An 18,390-nucleotide genomic window follows, 5' to 3' on the forward strand; every position below is an offset into this window, starting at 1 on the left:
TCGAGCCTCACCAGGAACAATTGCTTTTCTTGAACCCTCTGCCTGTCTACTTCTTGTCCAGAAAAGGATCATTTATTCAATCTATTTCATAAGTAGTTGGTATGTCATTGAGATAACAGGTCAGAGTGCAGGCACATCTCGGATTCAAATCCATAGTCTTCTGTATCACCAGCTATGCCTGACACGTCAGCAATGCAGGGTGGCAAGACTGCTCGAAAGTCCAGGTGAATGGCTGTTTGCAAAGTGAGTTGGTGCTTCGGCTCAGACAAGAATCACCCCATTTGTGGTATCGAATCTACGATTCTGAGATTAAGAGGCTCATGCTCAAACGCCTGAGCTTGCCAGGCAGGTCAATTGTAGTACTGACTTGGACTGAATATCGTACAGCTATGTTTGTGCAAAATGCAAAATATTGTGATCAGTGACACTTCTTTGTATAGCTCTTGTGGCGCAGTCGGTTAGCGCATGGTACTTATACAGCAGTATGCAGAGAAGCAATGTGAGTTTGTGAGTTCGATCCTCACCAGGAGCAATTTCTTTTCTTGAACCCTCTGCCAGTCTACTTCTAGTCCAGAAAAGGATCGTTTATTCAATCTATTTCATAAGAAGTTGGTATGTCATTGAGATAACAGGTCAGAGTGCAGGCACATCTCGGATTCAAATCCATAGTCTTCTGTATCACCTGCTATGCCTGACACGTCAGCAATGCAGAGTGGCAAGCCTGCTCGAAAGTCCAGGTGAATGGCTGTTTGCAAAGTGAGTTGGTGCTTCGGCTCAGACAAGAATCACCCCATTTGTGGTATCGACCCTACGATTCTGAGATGAAGAGGCTCATGCTCAAACGCCTGAGCTTGCCAGGCAGGTCAATTGTAGTACTGACTTGGACTGAATATCGTACAGCTATGTTTGTGCAAAATATTGTGATCAGTGACACTTCTTTGCATAGCTCCTGTGGTGCAATCGGTTAGCACGTGGTACTTATACAGCAGTATGCAGTGAAGCAATGCCGAGGTTGTGAGTTCAAGCCTCACCAGGAGCAATTGCTATTCTTGAACCCTCTGCCTGTCTACTTCTTGTCCAGAAAATGATCATTTATTCAATCTATTTCATAAGTAGTTGCTATGTCATTGAGATAACAGGTCAGAGTGCAGGCACATCTCGGATTCAAATCAATAGTCTTCTGCATCACCAGCTATGCCTGACACGTCAGCAATTCAGAGTGGCAAGCCTGCTCGAAAGTCCAGGTGAATGGCTGTTTGCAAAGTGAGTTGGTGCTTCGGCTCAGACAAGAATCACCACCTTTTGTGATATCGACCCTACGATTCTGAGATAAGAGGCTCATGCTCAAACGCCTGAGCTTGCCAGGCAGGTCAATTGTAGTACTGATTTGGATTGAATATCGTACAGCTATGTTTGTGCAAAAAATGGTGATCAGTGGTACTTATTTGCATAGCTCCTGTGGCGCAGTCGGTTAGCGCGTGGTACTTATGCAGCAGTATGCATTGAAGTAATGCTGAGTATGTGAGTTCGAGCTTCACCAGGAGCAATTGCTTTTCTTGAACCCTCTGCCTGTCTACTTCTTGTCCAGAAAATGATCATTTATTCAATCTATTTCATAAGTAGTTGCTATGTCATTGAGATAACAGGTCAGAGTGCAGGCACATCTCGGATTCAAATCCATAGTCTTCTGTATCACCAGCTATGCCTGACACGTCAGCAATGCAGAGTGGCAAGCCTGCTCGAAAGTCCAGGTGAATGGCTGTTTGCAAAGTGAATTGGTGCTTCGGCTCAGACAAGAATCACCCCATTTGTGATATCGACCCTACGATTCTGAGATAAGAGGCTCATGCTCAAACGCCTGAGCTTGCCAGGCAGGTCAATTGTAGTACTGATTTGGACTGAATATCGTGCAGCTATGTTTGTGCAAAAAATAGTGATCAGTGATACTTATTTGCATAGCTCCTGTGGCGCAGTCGGTTAGCGCGTGGTACTTATACAGCAGTACAGCAGTATGCAGTGAAGCAATGCCGAGGTTGTGAGTTCGAGCCTCACCATGAGCAATTGGTTTTCTTGAACCCTCTTCCTGTCTACTTCTTGTCCAGAAAAGGATAATTTATTCAATCTATTTCATAAGTAGTTGCTATGTCATTGAGATAACAGGTCAGAGTGCAGGCACATCTCGGATTCAAATCCATAGTCTTCTGTATCACCAGCTATGCCTGACACGTCAGCAATGCAGAGTGGCAAGCCTGCTCGAAAGTCCAGGTGAATGGCTGTTTGCAAAGTGAGTTGGTGCTTCTGCTCAGACAAGAATCACCCCATTTGTGATATCGACCCTACGATTCTGAGATAAGAGGCTCATGCTCAAACGCCTGAGCTTGCCAGGCAGGTCAATTGTAGTACTGATTTGGACTGAATATCGTGCAGCTATGTTTGTGCAAAAAATAGTGATCAGTGTTACTTATTTGCATAGCTCCTGTGGCGCAGTCTGTTAGCGCGTGGTACTTATACAGCAGTATGCAGTGAAGCAATGCCGAGGTTGTGAGTTCGAGCCTCACCATGAGCAATTGGTTATCTTGAACCCTCTTCCTGTCTACTTCTTGTCCAGAAAAGGATAATTTATTCAATCTATTTCATAAGTAGTTGGTATGTCATTGAGATAACAGGTCAGAGTGCAGGCACATCTAGGATTCCAATCCATAGTCTTCTGTATCACCAGCTATGCCTGACACGTCAGCAATGCAGAGTGGCAAGCCTGCTCGAAAATACAGGTGAATGGCTGTTTGCAAAGTGAGTTGGTGCTTCGGCTCAGACAAGAATCCCCCCATTTGTGATATCGATTCTGAGATAAGAGGCTCATGCTCAAACGCCTGAGCTTGCCAGGCAGGTCAATTGTAGTACTGATTTGGACTGAATATCTTGCAGCTATGTTTGTGCAAAAAATGTTGATCAGTGACAGTTCTTTGCATAGCTCCTGTTGCGCAGTCGGTTAGTGCGTGGTACTTATACAGCAGTATGCAGTGAAGCAATGCTGAGGTTGTGAATTCAAGCCTCACCAGGAGCAATTGCTTTTCTTGAACCCTCTGCCTGTCTACTTCTTGTCCAGAAAATGATCATTTATTCAATCTATTTCATAAGAAGTTGGTATGTCATTGAGATAACAGGTCAGAGTGCAGGCACATCTCAGATTCAAATCCATAGTCTTCTGTATCACCAGCTATGCCTGACACGTCAGCAATGCAGAATGGCAAGCCTGCTCGAAAGTCCAGGTGAATGGCTGTTTGCAAAGTGAGTTGGTGCTTCGGCTCAGACAAGAATCACCACCATTTGTGATATCGACCCTACGATTCTGAGATAAGAGGCTCATGCTCAAACGCCTGAGCTTGCCAGGCAGGTCAATTGTAGTACTGATTTGGATTGAATATCGTACAGCTATGTTTGTGCAAAAATGGTGATCAGTGGTACTTATTTGCATAGCTCCTGTGGCGCAGTCGGTTAGCGCGTGGTACTTATACAGCAGTATGCAGTGAAGCAATGCCGAGGTTGTGAGTTCGAGCCTCACCAGGAGCAACTGCTTTTATTGAACCCTCTGCCTGTCTACTTCTTGTCCAGAAAATGATCATTTATTCAATCTACTTCATAAGTAGTTGCTATGTCATTGAAATAACAGGTCAGAGTGCAGGCACATCTCGGATTCAAATCCATAGTCTTCTGTATCACCTGCTATGCCTGACACGTCAGCAATGCAGAGTGGCAAGCCTGCTCGAAAGTCCAGGTGAATGGCTGTTTGCAAAGTGAGTTGGTGCTTCGGCTCAGACAAGAATCACCCCATTTGTGGTATCGACCCTACGATTCTGAGATAAGAGGCTCATGCTCAAACGCCTGAGCTTGCCAGGCAGGTCAATTGTAGTACTGATTTGGACTGAATATCGTGCAGCTATGTTTGTGCAAAAATAGTGATCAGTGATACTTATTTGCATAGCTCCTGTGGCGCAGTCGGTTAGCGCGTGGTACTTATACAGCAGTATGCAGTGAAGCAATGCCGAGGTTGTGAGTTCGAGCCTCACCATGAGCAATTGGTTATCTTGAACCCTCTTCCTGTCTACTTCTTGTCCAGAAAAGGATAATTTATTCAATCTATTTCATAAGTAGTTGGTATGTCATTGAGATAACAGGTCAGAGTGCAGGCACATCTAGGATTCCAATCCATAGTCTTCTGTATCACCAGCTATGCCTGACACGTCAGCAATGCAGAGTGGCAAGCCTGCTCGAAAGTCCAGGTGAATGGCTGTTTGCAAAGTGAATTGGTGCTTCGGCTCAGACAAGAATCACCCCATTTGTGATATCGACCCTACGATTCTGAGATAAGAGGCTCATGCTCAAACGCCTGAGCTTGCCAGGCAGGTCAATTGTAGTACTGATTTGGACTGAATATCGTGCAGCTATGTTTGTGCAAAAAATAGTGATCAGTGTTACTTATTTGCATAGCTCCTGTGGCGCAGTCTGTTAGCGCGTGGTACTTATACAGCAGTATGCAGTGAAGCAATGCCGAGGTTGTGAGTTCGAGCCTCACCATGAGCAATTGGTTTTCTTGAACCCTCTTCCTGTCTACTTCTTGTCCAGAAAAGGATAATTTATTCAATCTATTTCATAAGTAGTTGGTATGTCATTGAGATAACAGGTCAGAGTGCAGGCACATCTAGGATTCCAATCCATAGTCTTCTGTATCACCAGCTATGCCTGACACGTCAGCAATGCAGAGTGGCAAGCCTGCTCGAAAGTCCAGGTGAATGGCTGTTTGCAAAGTGAGTTGGTGCTTCGGCTCAGACAAGAATCCCCCCATTTGTGATATCGACCCTACGATTCTGAGATAAGAGGCTCATGCTCAAACGCCTGAGCTTGCCAGGCAGGTCAATTGTAGTACTGATTTGGACTGAATATCGTGCAGCTATGTTTGTGCAAAATATTTTGATCAGTGACAGTTCTTTGCATAGCTCCTGTGGCGCAGTCGGTTAGTGCGTGGTACTTATACAGCAGTATGCAGTGAAGCAATGCTGAGGTTGTGAAGTCAAGCCTCACCAGGAGCAATTGCTTTTCTTGAACCCTCTGCCTGTCTACTTCTTGTCCAGAAAATGATCATTTATTCAATCTATTTCATAAGTAGTTGGTATGTCATTGAGATAACAGGTCAGAGTGCAGGCACATCTCAGATTCAAATCCATAGTCTTCTGTATCACCTGCTATGCCTGACACGTCAGCAATGCAGAGTGGCAAGCCTGCTCGAAAGTCCAGGTGAATGGCTGTTTGCAAAGTGAGTTGGTGCTTCGGCTCAGACAAGAATCACCCCATTTGTGGTATCGACCCTACGAATCTGAGATTAAGAGGCTCATGCTCAAACGCCTGAGCTTGCCAGGCAGGTCAATTGTAGTACTGACTTGGACTGAATATCGTACAGCTATGTTTGTGCAAAATATGGTGATCAGTGATTCTTATTTGCATAGCTCCTGTGGCGCAGTCGGTTAGCGCGTGGTACTTATACAGCAGTATGCAGTGAAGCAATGCCGAGGTTGTGAGTTCGAGCCTCACCAGGAGCAATTTCTTTTCTTGAACCCTCTTCCTGTCTACTTCTTGTCCAGAAAATGATAATTTATTCAATCTATTTCATAAGTAGTTGGTATGTCATTGAGATAACAGGTCAGAGTGCAGGCACATCTAGGATTCCAAACCATAGTCTTCTGTATCACCAGCTATGCCTGACACGTCAGCAATGCAGAGTGGCAAGCGTGCTCGAAAGTCCAGGTGAATGGCTGTTTGCAAAGTGAGTTGGTGCTTCGGCTCAGACAAGAATCACCCCATTTGTGGTATCGACCCTACGAATCTGAGATTAAGAGGCTCATGCTCAAACGCCTGAGCTTGCCAGGCAGGTCAATTGTAGTACTGACTTGGACTGAATATCGTACAGCTATGTTTGTGCAAAATATGGTGATCAGTGATTCTTATTTGCATAGCTCCTGTGGCGCAGTCGGTTAGCACGTGGTACTTATATAGCAGTATGCAGTGAAGCAATGCTGAGGTTGTGAGTTTGAGCCTCACCAGAAGAAATTGCTTTTCTTGAACCCTCTTCCTGTCTACTTCTTGTCCAGAAAAGGATTGTTTATTCAATCTATTTCATAAGAAGTTGGTATGTCATTGAGATAACAGGTCAGAGTGCAGGCACATCTAGGATTCCAAACCATAGTCTTCTGTATCACCAGCTATGCCTGACACGTCAGCAATGCAGAGTGGCAAGCCTGCTCGAAAGTCCAGGTGAATGGCTGTTTGCAAAGTGAGTTGGTGCTTCGGCTCAGACAAGAATCACCCCATTTGTGATATCGACCCTACGATTCTGAGATAAGAGGCTCATGCTCAAACGCCTGAGCTTGCCAGGCAGGTCAATTGTAGTACTGATTTGGACTGAATATCGTACAGCTATGTTTGTGCAAAATATTGTGATCAGTGACAATTCTTTGCATAGTTCTTGTGGCGCAGTCGGTTAGCGCATGGTACTTATACAGCAGTATGCAGTGAAGCAATGCGAGGTTGTGAGTTCGAGCCTCACCAGAAGCAATTGCTTTTAATTGAACCCTCTGCCTGTCTACTTCTTGTCCAGAAAAGGATTGTTTATTCAATCTATTTCATAAGTAGTTGGTATGTCATTGAGATAACAGGTCATAGTGCAGTCACATCTCGGATTCAAATCCATTGTCTTCTGTATCACCAGCTATGCCTGACACGTCAGCAATGCAGAGTGGCAAGCCTGCTCGAAAGTCCAGGTGAATGGCTGTTTGCAAAGTGAGTTGGTGCTTCGGCTCAGACAAGAATCCCCCCATTTGTGATATCGACCCTACGATTCTGAGATAAGAGGCTCATGCTCAAACGCCTGAGCTTGCCAGGCAGGTCAATTGTAGTACTGATTTGGATTGAATATCGTACAGCTATGTTTGTGGAAAATATTTTGATCAGTGACAGTTCTTCGCATAGCTCCTGTGGCGCAGTCGGTTAGCGCGTGGTACTTATACAGCAGTATGCAGTGAAGCAATGCTGAGGTTGTGAGTTCGAGCCTCACCAGGAGCAATTGCTTTTCTTGAACCCTCTGCCTGTCTACTTCTTGTCCAGAAAAGGATCATTTATTCAATCTATTTCATAAGTAGTTGGTATGTCATTGAGATAACAGGTCAGAGTGCAGGCACATCTCGGATTCAAATCCATAGTCTTCTGTATCACCAGCTATGCCTGACACGTCAGCAATGCAGAGTGGCAAGCCTGCTCGAAAGTCCAGGTGAATGGCTGTTTGCAAAGTGAGTTGGTGCTTCGGCTCAGACAAGAATCACCCCATTTGTGGTATCGACCCTACGATTCTGAGATTAAGAGGCTCATGCTCAAACGCCTGAGCTTGCCAGGCAGGTCAATTGTAGTACTGACTTGGACTGAATATCGTACAGCTATGTTTGTGCAAAATATGGTGATCAGTGATTCTTATTTGCATAGCTCCTGTGGCGCAGTCGGTTAGCGCGTGGTACTTATACAGCAGTATGCAGTGAAGCAATGCCGAGGTTGTGAGTTCGAGCCTCACCAGGAGCAATTGCTTTTCTTGAACCCTCTTCCTGTCTACTTCTTGTCCAGAAAAGGATAATTTATTCAATCTATTTCATAAGTAGTTGGTATGTCATTGAGATAACAGGTCAGAGTGCAGGCACATCTAGGATTCAATCCATAGTCTTCTGTATCACCAGCTATGCCTGACACGTCAGCAATGCAGAGTGGCAAGCCTGCTCGAAAGTCCAGGTGAATGGCTGTTTGCAAAGTGAGTTGGTGCTTCGGCTCAGACAAGAATCCCCCATTTGTGATATCGACCCTACGATTCTGAGATAAGAGGCTCATGCTCAAACGCCTGAGCTTGCCAGGCAGGTCAATTGTAGTACTGATTTGGACTGAATATCGTGCAGCTATGTTTGTGCAAAATATTTTGATCAGTGACAGTTCTTTGCATAGCTCCTGTGGCGCAGTCGGTTAGTGCGTGGTACTTATACAGCAGTATGCAGTGAAGCAATGCTGAGGTTGTGAGTTCGAGCCTCACCAGGAGCAATTGCTTTTCTTGAACCCTCTGCCTGTCTACTTCTTGTCCAGAAAAGGATCATTTATTCAATCTATTTCATAAGTAGTTGGTATGTCATTGAGATAACAGGTCAGAGTGCAGGCACATCTCGGATTCAAATCCATAGTCTTCTGTATCACCAGCTATGCCTGACACGTCAGCAATGCAGAGTGGCAAGCCTGCTCGAAAGTCCAGGTGAATGGCTGTTTGCAAAGTGAGTTGGTGCTTCGGCTCAGACAAGAATCACCCCATTTGTGGTATCGACCCTACGATTCTGAGATTAAGAGGCTCATGCTCAAACGCCTGAGCTTGCCAGGCAGGTCAATTGTAGTACTGACTTGGACTGAATATCGTACAGCTATGTTTGTGCAAAAAATGGTGATCAGTGATAGTTCTTCGCATAGCTCCTGTGGCGCAGTCGGTTAGCGTGTTGTACTTATACAGCAGTATGCAGTGAAGCAATGCTGAGGTTGTGAGTTCGAGCATCACCAGGAGCAATTTCTTTTCTTGAACCCTCTGCCTGTCTACTTCTTGTCCAGAAAATGATCATTTATTCAATCTATTTCATAAGTAGTTGGTATGTCATTGAGATAACAGGTCAGACTGCAGGCACATCTCGGATTCAAATCCATAGTCTTCTGTATCACCAGCTATGCCTGACACGTCAGCAATGCAGAGTGGCAAGCCTGCTCGAAAGTCCAGGTGAATGGCTGTTTGCAAAGTGAGTTGGTGCTTCGGCTCAGACAAGAATCCCCCCATTTGTGATATCGACCCTACGATTCTGAGATAAGAGTCTCATGCTCAAACGCCTGAGCTTGCCAGGCAGGTCAATTGTAGTACTGATTTGGATTGAATATCATACAGCTATGTTTGTAGAAAATATTTTGATCAGTGACAGTTCTTCGCATAGCTCCTGTGGCGCAGTCGGTTAGCGCGTTGTACTTATACAGCAGTATGCAGTGAAGCAATGCTGAGGTTGTGAGTTCGAGCCTCACCAGGAGCAATTTCTTTTCTTGAACCCTCTGCCTGTCTACTTCTTGTCCAGAAAAGGATCATTTATTCAATCTATTTCATAAGTAGTTGGTATGTCATTGAGATAACAGGTCAGAGTGCAGGCACATCTCGGATTCAAATCCATAGTCTTCTGTATCACCAGCTATGCCTGACACGTCAGCAATGCAGAGTGGCAAGCCTGCTCGAAAGTCCAGGTGAATGGCTGTTTGCAAAGTGAGTTGGTGCTTCGGCTCAGACAAGAATCACCCCATTTGTGGTATCGACCCTACGATTCTGAGATTAAGAGGCTCATGCTCAAACGCCTGAGCTTGCCAGGCAGGTCAATTGTAGTACTGACTTGGACTGAATATCGTACAGCTATGTTTGTGCAAAATATGGTGATCAGTGATTCTTATTTGCATAGCTCCTGTGGCGCAGTCGGTTAGCGCGTGGTACTTATACAGCAGTATGCAGTGAAGCAATGCCGAGGTTGTGAGTTCGAGCCTCACCAGGAGCAATTGCTTTTCTTGAACCCTCTTCCTGTCTACTTCTTGTCCAGAAAAGGATAATTTATTCAATCTATTTCATAAGTAGTTGGTATGTCATTGAGATAACAGGTCAGAGTGCAGGCACATCTAGGATTCCAATCCATAGTCTTCTGTATCACCAGCTATGCCTGACACGTCAGCAATGCAGAGTGGCAAGCCTGCTCGAAAGTCCAGGTGAATGGCTGTTTGCAAAGTGAGTTGGTGCTTCGGCTCAGACAAGAATCCCCCCATTTGTGATATCGACCCTACGATTCTGAGATAAGAGGCTCATGCTCAAACGCCTGAGCTTGCCAGGCAGGTCAATTGTAGTACTGATTTGGACTGAATATCGTGCAGCTATGTTTGTGCAAAATATTTTGATCAGTGACAGTTCTTTGCATAGCTCCTGTGGCGCAGTCGGTTAGTGCGTGGTACTTATACAGCAGTATGCAGTGAAGCAATGCCGAGGTTGTGAGTTCGAGCCTCACCAGGAGCAATTGCTTTTCTTGAACCCTCTGCCTGTCTACTTCTTGTCCAGAAAAGGATCATTTATTCAATCTATTTCATAAGTAGTTGGTATGTCATTGAGATAACAGGTCAGAGTGCAGGCACATCTCGGATTCAAATCCATAGTCTTCTGTATCACCAGCTATGCCTGACACGTCAGCAATGCAGAGTGGCAAGCCTGCTCGAAAGTCCAGGTGAATGGCTGTTTGCAAAGTGAGTTGGTGCTTCGGCTCAGACAAGAATCACCCCATTTGTGGTATCGACCCTACGATTCTGAGATTAAGAGGCTCATGCTCAAACGCCTGAGCTTGCCAGGCAGGTCAATTGTAGTACTGACTTGGACTGAATATCGTACAGCTATGTTTGTGCAAAAAATGGTGATCAGTGATACTTATTTGCATAGCTCCTGTGGCGCAGTCGGTTAGCGCGTGGTACTTATACAGCAGTATGCAGTGAAGCAATGCCGAGGTTGTGAGTTCGATCCTCACCAGGAGCAATTTCTTTTCTTGAACTGTCTACTTCTTGTCCAGAAAAGGAACGTTTATTCAATCTATTTCATAAGAAGTTGGTATGTCGTTGAGATAACAGGACAGAGTGCAGGCACATCTCGGATTCAAATCAATAGTCTTCTGCATCACCAGCTATGCCTGACACATCAGCAATGCAGAGTGGCAAGCCTGCTCGAAAGTCCAGGTGAATGGCTATTGGCAAAGTGAGTTGGTGTTTCGGCTCAGACAAGAATCTCCACCTTTGTGATATCGACCCTACGATTCTGAGATAAGAGGCTCATGCTCAAACGCCTGAGCTTGCCAGGCAGGTCAATTGTAGTACTGATTTGGATTGAATATCGTACAGCTATGTTTGTGGAAAATATTTTGATCAGTGACAGTTCTTTGCATAGTTCCTGTGGCGCAGTCGGTTTGCGCGTGGTACTTATACAGCAGTATGCAGTGAAGCAATGCTGAGGTTGTGAGTTCGAGCCTCACCAGGAGCAATTGCTTTTCTTGAACCCTCTTCCTGTCTACTTCTTGTCCAGAAAAGGATAATTTATTCAATCTATTTCATAAGTAGTTGGTATGTCATTGAGATAACAGGTCAGAGTGCAGGCACATCTCGGATTCAAATCCATAGTCTTCTGTATCACCAGCTATGCCTGACACGTCAGCAATGCAGGGTGGCAAGACTGCTGGAAAGTCCAGGTGAATGGCTGTTTGCAAAGTGAGTTGGTGCTTCGGCTCAGACAAGAATCACCCCATTTGTGGTATCGACCCTACGATTCTGAGATTAAGAGGCCCATGCTCAAACGCCTGAGCTTGCCAGGCAGGTCAATTGTAGTACTGACTTGGACTGAATATCGTACAGCTATGTTTGTGGAAATATGGTGATCAGTGATTCTTATTTGCATAGCTCCTGTGGCGCAGTCGCTTTGCGCGTGGTGCTTATACAGCAGTATGCAGTGAAGCAATGCCGAGGTTGTGAGTTCGAGCCTCACCAGGAGCAATTGCTTTTCTTGAACCCTCTGCCTGTCTACTTCTTGTCCAGAAAATGATCATTTATTCAATCTATTTCATAAGTAGTTGGTATGTCATTGAGATAACAGGTCAGAGTGCAGGCACATCTCGGATTCAAATCAATAGTCTTCTGCATCACCAGCTATGCCTGACACGTCAGCAATGCAGAGTGGCAAGCCTGCTCGAAAGTCCAGGTGAATGGCTGTTTGCAAAGTGAGTTGGTGCTTCGGCTCAGACAAGAATCTCCACCTTTTGTGATATCGACCCTACGATTCTGAGATAAGAGGCTCATGCTCAAACGCCTGAGCTTGCCAGGCAGGTCAATTGTAGTACTGATTTGGATTGAATATCGTGCAGCTATGTTTGTGCAAAATATTTTGATCAGTGACAGTTCTTGCATAGCTCCTGTGGCGCAGTCGGTTAGCGCGTGGTACTTATACAGCAGTATGCAAGTGAAGCAATGAGGTTGTGTGTTCCAGCCTCACCAGGAGCAATTGCTTTTCTTGAACCCTCTTCCTGTCTACTTCTTGTCAGAAAAGGATAATTTATTCAATCTATTTCATAAGTAGTTGGTATGTCATTGAGATAACAGGTCAGAGTGCAGGCACATCTCGGATTCAAATCCATAGTCTTCTGTATCACCAGCTATGCCTGACACGTCAGCAATGCAGAGTGGCAAGCCTGCTCGAAAGTCCAGGTGAATGGCTGTTTGCAAAGTGAGTTGGTGCTTCGGCTCAGACAAGAATCACCCCATTTGTGGTATCGACCCTACGATTCTGAGATTAAGAGGCTCATGCTCAAACGCCTGAGCTTGCCAGGCAGGTCAATTGTAGTACTGACTTGGACTGAATATCGTACAGCTATGTTTGTGCAAAATATGGTGATCAGTGATTCTTATTTGTATAGCTCCTGTGGCGCAGTCGGTTAGCGCGTGGTACTTATACAGCAGTATGCAGTGAAGCAATGCCGAGGTTGTGAGTTCGAGCCTCACCAGGAGCAATTGCTTTTCTTGAACCCTCTGCCTGTCTACTTCTTGTACAGAAAATGATAATTTATTCAATCTATTTCATAAGTAGTTGGTATGTCATTGAGATAACAGGTCAGAGTGCAGGCACATCTCGGATTCAAATCCATAGTCTTCTGTATCACCAGCTATGCCTGACACGTCAGCAATGCAGAGTGGCAAGCCTGCTCGAAAGTCCAGGTGAATGGCTGTTTGCAAAGTGAGTTGGTGCTTCGGCTCAGACAAGAATCTCCACCTTTTGTGATATCGACCCTACGATTCTGAGATAAGAGGCTCATGCTCAAACGCCTGAGCTTGCCAGGCAGGTCAATTGTAGTACTGATTTGGATTGAATATCGTACAGCTATGTTTGTGGAAAATATTTTGATCAGTGACAGTTCTTCGCATAGCTCCTGTGGCGCAGTCGTTTAGCGCGTGGTACTTATACAGCAGTATGCAGTGAAGCAATGCCGAGGTTGTTAGTTCGAGCCTCACCAGGAGCAATTGCTTTTCTTGAACCCTCTTCCTGTCTACTTCTTGTCCAGAAAAGGATAATTTATTCAATCTATTTCATAAGTAGTTGGTATGTCATTGAGATAACAGGTCAGAGTGCAGGCACATCTCGGATTCAAATCCATAGTCTTCTGTATCACCAGCTATGCCTGACACGTCAGCAATGCAGAGTGGCAAGCCTGCTCGAAAGTCCAGGTGAATGGCTGTTTGCAAAGTGAGTTGGTGCTTCGGCTCAGACAAGAATCACCCCATTTGTGGTATCGACCCTAGGATTCTGAGATTAAGAGGCTCATGCTCAAACGCCTGAGCTTGCCAGGCAGGTCAATTGTAGTACTGACTTGGACTGAATATCGTGCAGCTATGTTTGTGCAAAATATGGTGATCAGTGCTTGTTATTTGTATAGCTCCTGTGGCGCAGTCGGTTAGCGCGTGGTACTTATACAGCAGTATGCAGTGAAGCAATGCCGAGGTTGTGAGTTCGAGCCTCACCAGCAGCAATTGCTTTTCTTGAACCCTCTGCCTGTCTACTTCTTGTACAGAAAATGATCATTTATTCAATCTATTTCATAAGTAGTTGGTATGTCATTGAGATAACAGGTCAGAGTGCAGGCACATCTCGGATTCAAATCCATAGTCTTCTGTATCACCAGCTATGCCTGACACGTCAGCAATGCAGAGTGGCAAGCCTGCTCGAAAGTCCAGGTGAATGGCTGTTTGCAAAGTGAGTTGGTGCTTCGGCTCAGACAAGAATCACCCCATTTGTGGTATCGACCCTACGATTCTGAGATTAAGAGGCTCATGCTCAAACGCCTGAGCTTGCCAGGCAGGTCAATTGTAGTACTGATTTGGACTGAATATCGTGCAGCTATGTTTGTGCAAAATATTTTGATCAGTGACAGTTCTTTGCATAGCTCCTGTGGCGCAGTCGGTTAGTGCGTGGTACTTATACAGCAGTATGCAGTGAAGCAATGCCGAGGTTGTGAGTTCGAGCCTCACCAGGAGCAATTGCTTTTCTTGAACCCTCTGCCTGTCTACTTCTTGTCCAGAAAATGATAATTTATTCAATCTATTTCATAAGTAGTTGGTATGTCATTGAGATAACAGGTCAGAGTGCAGGCACATCTCGGATTCAAATCCATAGTCTTCTGTATCACCAGCTATGCCTGACACGTCAGCAATGCAGAGTGGCAAGCCTGCTCGAAAGTCCAGGTGAATGGCTGTTTGCAAAGTGAGTTGGTGCTTCGGCTCAGACAAGAATCACCCCATTTGTGGTATCGACCCTACGATTCTGAGATTAAGAGGCTCATGCTCAAACGCCTGAGCTTGCCAGGCAGGTCAATTGTAGTACTGACTTGGACTGAATATCGTACAGCTATGTTTGTGCAAAAAATGGTGATCAGTGATACTTATTTGCATAGCTCCTGTGGCGCAGTCGGTTAGCGCGTGGTACTTATACAGCAGTATGCAGTGAAGCAATGCCGAGGTTGTGAGTTCGAGCCTCACCAGGAGCAATTGCTTTTCTTGAACCCTCTGCCTGTCTACTTCTTGTCCAGAAAATGATCATTTATTCAATCTATTTCATAAGTAGTTGGTATGTCATTGAGATAACAGGTCAGAGTGCAGGCACATCTCGGATTCAAATCAATAGTCTTCTGCATCACCAGCTATGCCTGACACGTCAGCAATGCAGAGTGGCAAGCCTGCTCGAAAGTCCAGGTGAATGGCTGTTTGCAAAGTGATTTGGTGCTTCGGCTCAGACAAGAATCCCCCCATTTGTGATATCGACCCTACGATTCTGAGATAAGAGGCTCATGCTCAAACGCCTGAGCTTGCCAGGCAGGTCAATTGTAGTACTGATTTGGATTGAATATCGTACAGCTATGTTTGTGCAAAATATTTTGATCAGTGACAGTTCTTCGCATAGCTCCTGTGGCGCAGTCGGTTAGCGCGTGGTACTTATACAGCAGTATGCAGTGAAGCAATGCTGAGGTTGTGAGTTCGAGCCTCACCAGGAGCAATTGCTTTTCTTGAACCCTCTTCCTGTCTACTTCTTGTCCAGAAAAGGATAATTTATTCAATCTATTTCATAAGTAGTTGGTATGTCATTGAGATAACAGGTCAGAGTGCAGGCACATCTCGGATTCAAATCCATAGTCTTCTGTATCACCAGCTATGCCTGACACGTCAGCAATGCAGAGTGGCAAGCCTGCTCGAAAGTCCAGGTGAATGGCTGTTTGCAAAGTGAGTTGGTGCTTCGGCTCAGACAAGAATCACCCCATTTGTGGTATCGACCCTACGATTCTGAGATTAAGAGGCTCATGCTCAAACGCCTGAGCTTGCCAGGCAGGTCAATTGTAGTACTGACTTGGACAGCCAGGCAGGTCAATTGTAGTACTGATTTGGACTGAATATCGTGCAGCTATGTTTGTGCAAAATATTTTGATCAGTGACTGTTCATTTGCATAGCTCCTGTGGCGCAGTCGGTTAGCGCGTGGTACTTATACAGCAGTATGCAGTGAAGCAATGCCGAGGTTGTGAGTTCGAGCCTCACAAGGAGCAATTTCTTTTCTTGAACCCTCTGCCTGTCTACTTCTTGTCCAGAAAAGGATCGTTTATTCAATCTATTTCATAAGAAGTTGGTATGTCATTGAGATAACAGGTCAGAGTGCAGGCACATCTCGGATTCAAATCCATAGTCTTCTGTATCACCAGCTATGCCTGACACGTCAGCAATGCAGAGTGGCAAGCCTGCTCGAAAGTCCAGGTGAATGGCTGTTTGCAAAGTGAGTTGGTGCTTCGGCTCAGACAAGAATCACCCCATTTGTGGTATCGACCCTACGATTCTGAGATTAAGAGGCTCATGCTCAAACGCCTGAGCTTGCCAGGCAGGTCAATTGTAGTACTGACTTGGACTGAATATCGTACAGCTATGTTTGTGCAAAAAATGGTGATCAGTGATACTTATTTGCATAGCTCCTGTGGCGCAGTCGGTTAGCGCGTGGTACTTATACAGCAGTATGCAGTGAAGCAATGCCGAGGTTGTGAGTTCGAGCCTCACCAGGAGCAATTACTTTTCTTGAACCCTCTGCCTGTCTACTTCTTGTCCAGAAAATGATCATTTATTCAATCTATTTCATAAGTAGTTGGTATGTCATTGAGATAACAGGTCAGAGTGCAGGCACATCTCGGATTCAAATCAATAGTCTTCTGCATCACCAGCTATGCCTGACACGTCAGCAATGCAGAGTGGCAAGCCTGCTCGAAAGTCCAGGTGAATGGCTGTTTGCAAAGTGAGTTGGTGCTTCGGCTCAGACAAGAATCACCCCATTTGTGGTATCGACCCTACGAATCTGAGATTAAGAGGCTCATGCTCAAACGCCTGAGCTTGCCAGGCAGGTCAATTGTAGTACTGATTTGGACTGAATATCGTGCAGCTATGTTTGTGCAAAATATTTTGATCAGTGACAGTTCTTTGCATAGAACCTGTGGCGCAGTCGGTTAGCGCGTGGTACTTATACAGCAGTATGCAATGAAGCAATGCGAGGTTGTGAGTTCGAGCCTCACCAGGAGCAATTACTTTTCTTGAACCCTCTGCCTGTCTACTTCTTGTCCAGAAAATGATAATTTATTCAATCTATTTCATAAGTAGTTGGTATGTCATTGAGATAACAGGTCAGAGTGCAGGCACATCTCGGATTCAAATCCATAGTCTTCTGTATCACCAGCTATGCCTGACACGTCAGCAATGCAGAGTGGCAAGCCTGCTCGAAAGTCCAGGTGAATGGCTGTTTGCAAAGTGAGTTGGTGCTTTGGCTCAGACAAGAATCACCCCATTTGTGGTATCGACCCTAGGATTCTGAGATTAAGAGGCTCATGCTCAAACGCCTGAGCTTGCCAGGCAGGTCAATTGTAGTACTGACTTGGACTGAATATCGTGCAGCTATGTTTGTGCAAAATATTTTGATCAGTGACAGTTCTTTGCATAGCTCCTGTGGCGCAGTCGGTTAGTGCGTGGTACTTATACAGCAGTATGCAGTGAAGCAATGCTGAGGTTGTGAGTCGAGCCTCACCAGGAGCAATTTCTTTTCTTGAACCCTCTGCCTGTCTACTTCTTGTCCAGAAAAGGATCATTTATTCAATCTATTTCATAAGTAGTTGGTATGTCATTGAGATAACAGGTCAGAGTGCAGGCACATCTCGTATTCAAATCCATAGTCTTCTGTATCACCAGCTATGCCTGACACGTCAGCAATGCAGAGTGGCAAGCCTGCTCGAAAGTCCAGGTGAATGGCTGTTTGCAAAGTGAGTTGGTGCTTCGGCTCAGACAAGAATCTCCCCATTTGTGATATCGACCCTACGATTCTGAGATAAGAGGCTCATGCTCAAACGCCTGAGCTTGCCAGGCAGGTCAATTGTAGTACTGATTTGGACTGAATATCGTGCAGCTATGTTTGTGCAAAATATTTTGATCAGTGACAGTTCTTTGCATAGCTCCTGTGGCGCAGTCGTTTAGCGCGTGGTACTTATACAGCAGTATGCAGTGGAGCAATGCCGAGGTTGTGAGTTCGAGCCTCACCAGGAGCAATTGCTTTTCTTGAACCCTCTGCCTGTCTACTTCTTGTCCAGAAAAGGATAATTTATTCAATCTATTTCATAAGTACTTGGTATGTCATTGAGATAACAGGTCAGAGTGCAGGCACATCTCGGATTCAAATCCATAGTCTTCTGTATCACCAGCTATGCCTGACACGTCAGCAATGCAGAGTGGCAAGCCTGCTCGAAAGTCCAGGTGAATGGCTGTTTGCAAAGTGAGTTGGTGCTTCGGCTCAGACAAGAATCACCCCATTTGTGGTATCGACCCTACGATTCTGAGATTAAGAGGCTCATGCTCAAACGCCTGAGCTTGCCAGGCAGGTCAATTGTAGTACTGACTTGGACTGAATATCGTGCAGCTATGTTTGTGCAAAATATTTTGATCAGTGACAGTTCTTTGCATAGCTCCTGTGGCGCAGTCGGTTAGTGCGTGGTACTTATACAGCAGTATGCAGTGAAGCAATGCTGAGGTTGTGAGTTCGAGCCTCACCAGGAGCAATTTCTTTTCTTGAACCCTCTGCCTGTCTACTTCTTGTCCAGAAAAGGATAATTTATTCAATCTATTTCATAAGTAGTTGGTATGTCATTGAGATAACAGGTCAGAGTGCA

At 45.3% G+C, this 18,390-nt stretch overlaps 26 non-coding genes across 26 annotated transcripts; all 26 read left to right on the forward strand.

Annotated features, from left to right (window-relative positions):
- Window positions 1-945: 945 nt before the first annotated feature.
- Window positions 946-1,039, forward strand: trnai-uau (transfer RNA isoleucine (anticodon UAU)). Its single transcript has 2 exons — window positions 946-983; window positions 1,004-1,039. It is a non-coding gene; the product is annotated as a tRNA-Ile (tRNA).
- Window positions 1,040-1,958: 919 nt separating this feature from the next.
- On the forward strand, window positions 1,959-2,060 carry trnai-uau (transfer RNA isoleucine (anticodon UAU)). Its single transcript has 2 exons — window positions 1,959-1,996; window positions 2,025-2,060. It is a non-coding gene; the product is annotated as a tRNA-Ile (tRNA).
- Window positions 2,061-2,472: 412 nt separating this feature from the next.
- On the forward strand, window positions 2,473-2,566 carry trnai-uau (transfer RNA isoleucine (anticodon UAU)). Its single transcript has 2 exons — window positions 2,473-2,510; window positions 2,531-2,566. It is a non-coding gene; the product is annotated as a tRNA-Ile (tRNA).
- Window positions 2,567-3,476: 910 nt separating this feature from the next.
- trnai-uau (transfer RNA isoleucine (anticodon UAU)) lies at window positions 3,477-3,570 on the forward strand. The gene is made up of 2 exons: window positions 3,477-3,514; window positions 3,535-3,570. It is a non-coding gene; the product is annotated as a tRNA-Ile (tRNA).
- Window positions 3,571-3,981: 411 nt separating this feature from the next.
- Window positions 3,982-4,075, forward strand: trnai-uau (transfer RNA isoleucine (anticodon UAU)). Its single transcript has 2 exons — window positions 3,982-4,019; window positions 4,040-4,075. It is a non-coding gene; the product is annotated as a tRNA-Ile (tRNA).
- Window positions 4,076-4,487: 412 nt separating this feature from the next.
- Window positions 4,488-4,581, forward strand: trnai-uau (transfer RNA isoleucine (anticodon UAU)). Its single transcript has 2 exons — window positions 4,488-4,525; window positions 4,546-4,581. It is a non-coding gene; the product is annotated as a tRNA-Ile (tRNA).
- Window positions 4,582-5,500: 919 nt separating this feature from the next.
- On the forward strand, window positions 5,501-5,594 carry trnai-uau (transfer RNA isoleucine (anticodon UAU)). Its single transcript has 2 exons — window positions 5,501-5,538; window positions 5,559-5,594. It is a non-coding gene; the product is annotated as a tRNA-Ile (tRNA).
- Window positions 5,595-7,019: 1,425 nt separating this feature from the next.
- On the forward strand, window positions 7,020-7,113 carry trnai-uau (transfer RNA isoleucine (anticodon UAU)). The gene is made up of 2 exons: window positions 7,020-7,057; window positions 7,078-7,113. It is a non-coding gene; the product is annotated as a tRNA-Ile (tRNA).
- Window positions 7,114-7,526: 413 nt separating this feature from the next.
- trnai-uau (transfer RNA isoleucine (anticodon UAU)) lies at window positions 7,527-7,620 on the forward strand. Its single transcript has 2 exons — window positions 7,527-7,564; window positions 7,585-7,620. It is a non-coding gene; the product is annotated as a tRNA-Ile (tRNA).
- A 410-nt stretch (window positions 7,621-8,030) lies between these two features.
- trnai-uau (transfer RNA isoleucine (anticodon UAU)) lies at window positions 8,031-8,124 on the forward strand. The gene is made up of 2 exons: window positions 8,031-8,068; window positions 8,089-8,124. It is a non-coding gene; the product is annotated as a tRNA-Ile (tRNA).
- Window positions 8,125-8,537: 413 nt separating this feature from the next.
- On the forward strand, window positions 8,538-8,631 carry trnai-uau (transfer RNA isoleucine (anticodon UAU)). Its single transcript has 2 exons — window positions 8,538-8,575; window positions 8,596-8,631. It is a non-coding gene; the product is annotated as a tRNA-Ile (tRNA).
- Window positions 8,632-9,043: 412 nt separating this feature from the next.
- Window positions 9,044-9,137, forward strand: trnai-uau (transfer RNA isoleucine (anticodon UAU)). Its single transcript has 2 exons — window positions 9,044-9,081; window positions 9,102-9,137. It is a non-coding gene; the product is annotated as a tRNA-Ile (tRNA).
- A 413-nt stretch (window positions 9,138-9,550) lies between these two features.
- trnai-uau (transfer RNA isoleucine (anticodon UAU)) lies at window positions 9,551-9,644 on the forward strand. Its single transcript has 2 exons — window positions 9,551-9,588; window positions 9,609-9,644. It is a non-coding gene; the product is annotated as a tRNA-Ile (tRNA).
- A 412-nt stretch (window positions 9,645-10,056) lies between these two features.
- Window positions 10,057-10,150, forward strand: trnai-uau (transfer RNA isoleucine (anticodon UAU)). Its single transcript has 2 exons — window positions 10,057-10,094; window positions 10,115-10,150. It is a non-coding gene; the product is annotated as a tRNA-Ile (tRNA).
- Window positions 10,151-10,563: 413 nt separating this feature from the next.
- On the forward strand, window positions 10,564-10,657 carry trnai-uau (transfer RNA isoleucine (anticodon UAU)). The gene is made up of 2 exons: window positions 10,564-10,601; window positions 10,622-10,657. It is a non-coding gene; the product is annotated as a tRNA-Ile (tRNA).
- Window positions 10,658-11,061: 404 nt separating this feature from the next.
- trnai-uau (transfer RNA isoleucine (anticodon UAU)) lies at window positions 11,062-11,155 on the forward strand. The gene is made up of 2 exons: window positions 11,062-11,099; window positions 11,120-11,155. It is a non-coding gene; the product is annotated as a tRNA-Ile (tRNA).
- A 1,422-nt stretch (window positions 11,156-12,577) lies between these two features.
- Window positions 12,578-12,671, forward strand: trnai-uau (transfer RNA isoleucine (anticodon UAU)). The gene is made up of 2 exons: window positions 12,578-12,615; window positions 12,636-12,671. It is a non-coding gene; the product is annotated as a tRNA-Ile (tRNA).
- Window positions 12,672-13,084: 413 nt separating this feature from the next.
- Window positions 13,085-13,178, forward strand: trnal-uaa (transfer RNA leucine (anticodon UAA)). Its single transcript has 2 exons — window positions 13,085-13,122; window positions 13,143-13,178. It is a non-coding gene; the product is annotated as a tRNA-Ile (tRNA).
- Window positions 13,179-13,591: 413 nt separating this feature from the next.
- Window positions 13,592-13,685, forward strand: trnai-uau (transfer RNA isoleucine (anticodon UAU)). Its single transcript has 2 exons — window positions 13,592-13,629; window positions 13,650-13,685. It is a non-coding gene; the product is annotated as a tRNA-Ile (tRNA).
- A 413-nt stretch (window positions 13,686-14,098) lies between these two features.
- On the forward strand, window positions 14,099-14,192 carry trnai-uau (transfer RNA isoleucine (anticodon UAU)). Its single transcript has 2 exons — window positions 14,099-14,136; window positions 14,157-14,192. It is a non-coding gene; the product is annotated as a tRNA-Ile (tRNA).
- Window positions 14,193-14,605: 413 nt separating this feature from the next.
- Window positions 14,606-14,699, forward strand: trnai-uau (transfer RNA isoleucine (anticodon UAU)). Its single transcript has 2 exons — window positions 14,606-14,643; window positions 14,664-14,699. It is a non-coding gene; the product is annotated as a tRNA-Ile (tRNA).
- Window positions 14,700-15,111: 412 nt separating this feature from the next.
- trnai-uau (transfer RNA isoleucine (anticodon UAU)) lies at window positions 15,112-15,205 on the forward strand. The gene is made up of 2 exons: window positions 15,112-15,149; window positions 15,170-15,205. It is a non-coding gene; the product is annotated as a tRNA-Ile (tRNA).
- Window positions 15,206-15,653: 448 nt separating this feature from the next.
- Window positions 15,654-15,747, forward strand: trnai-uau (transfer RNA isoleucine (anticodon UAU)). Its single transcript has 2 exons — window positions 15,654-15,691; window positions 15,712-15,747. It is a non-coding gene; the product is annotated as a tRNA-Ile (tRNA).
- Window positions 15,748-16,160: 413 nt separating this feature from the next.
- On the forward strand, window positions 16,161-16,254 carry trnai-uau (transfer RNA isoleucine (anticodon UAU)). The gene is made up of 2 exons: window positions 16,161-16,198; window positions 16,219-16,254. It is a non-coding gene; the product is annotated as a tRNA-Ile (tRNA).
- Window positions 16,255-17,678: 1,424 nt separating this feature from the next.
- trnai-uau (transfer RNA isoleucine (anticodon UAU)) lies at window positions 17,679-17,772 on the forward strand. The gene is made up of 2 exons: window positions 17,679-17,716; window positions 17,737-17,772. It is a non-coding gene; the product is annotated as a tRNA-Ile (tRNA).
- A 413-nt stretch (window positions 17,773-18,185) lies between these two features.
- Window positions 18,186-18,279, forward strand: trnai-uau (transfer RNA isoleucine (anticodon UAU)). The gene is made up of 2 exons: window positions 18,186-18,223; window positions 18,244-18,279. It is a non-coding gene; the product is annotated as a tRNA-Ile (tRNA).
- Window positions 18,280-18,390: the final 111 nt, after the last annotated feature.

Source organism: Oncorhynchus keta, chromosome 10, assembly GCF_023373465.1.
Source record: "Oncorhynchus keta strain PuntledgeMale-10-30-2019 chromosome 10, Oket_V2, whole genome shotgun sequence".
Lineage (NCBI taxonomy): Eukaryota > Metazoa > Chordata > Actinopteri > Salmoniformes > Salmonidae > Oncorhynchus > Oncorhynchus keta.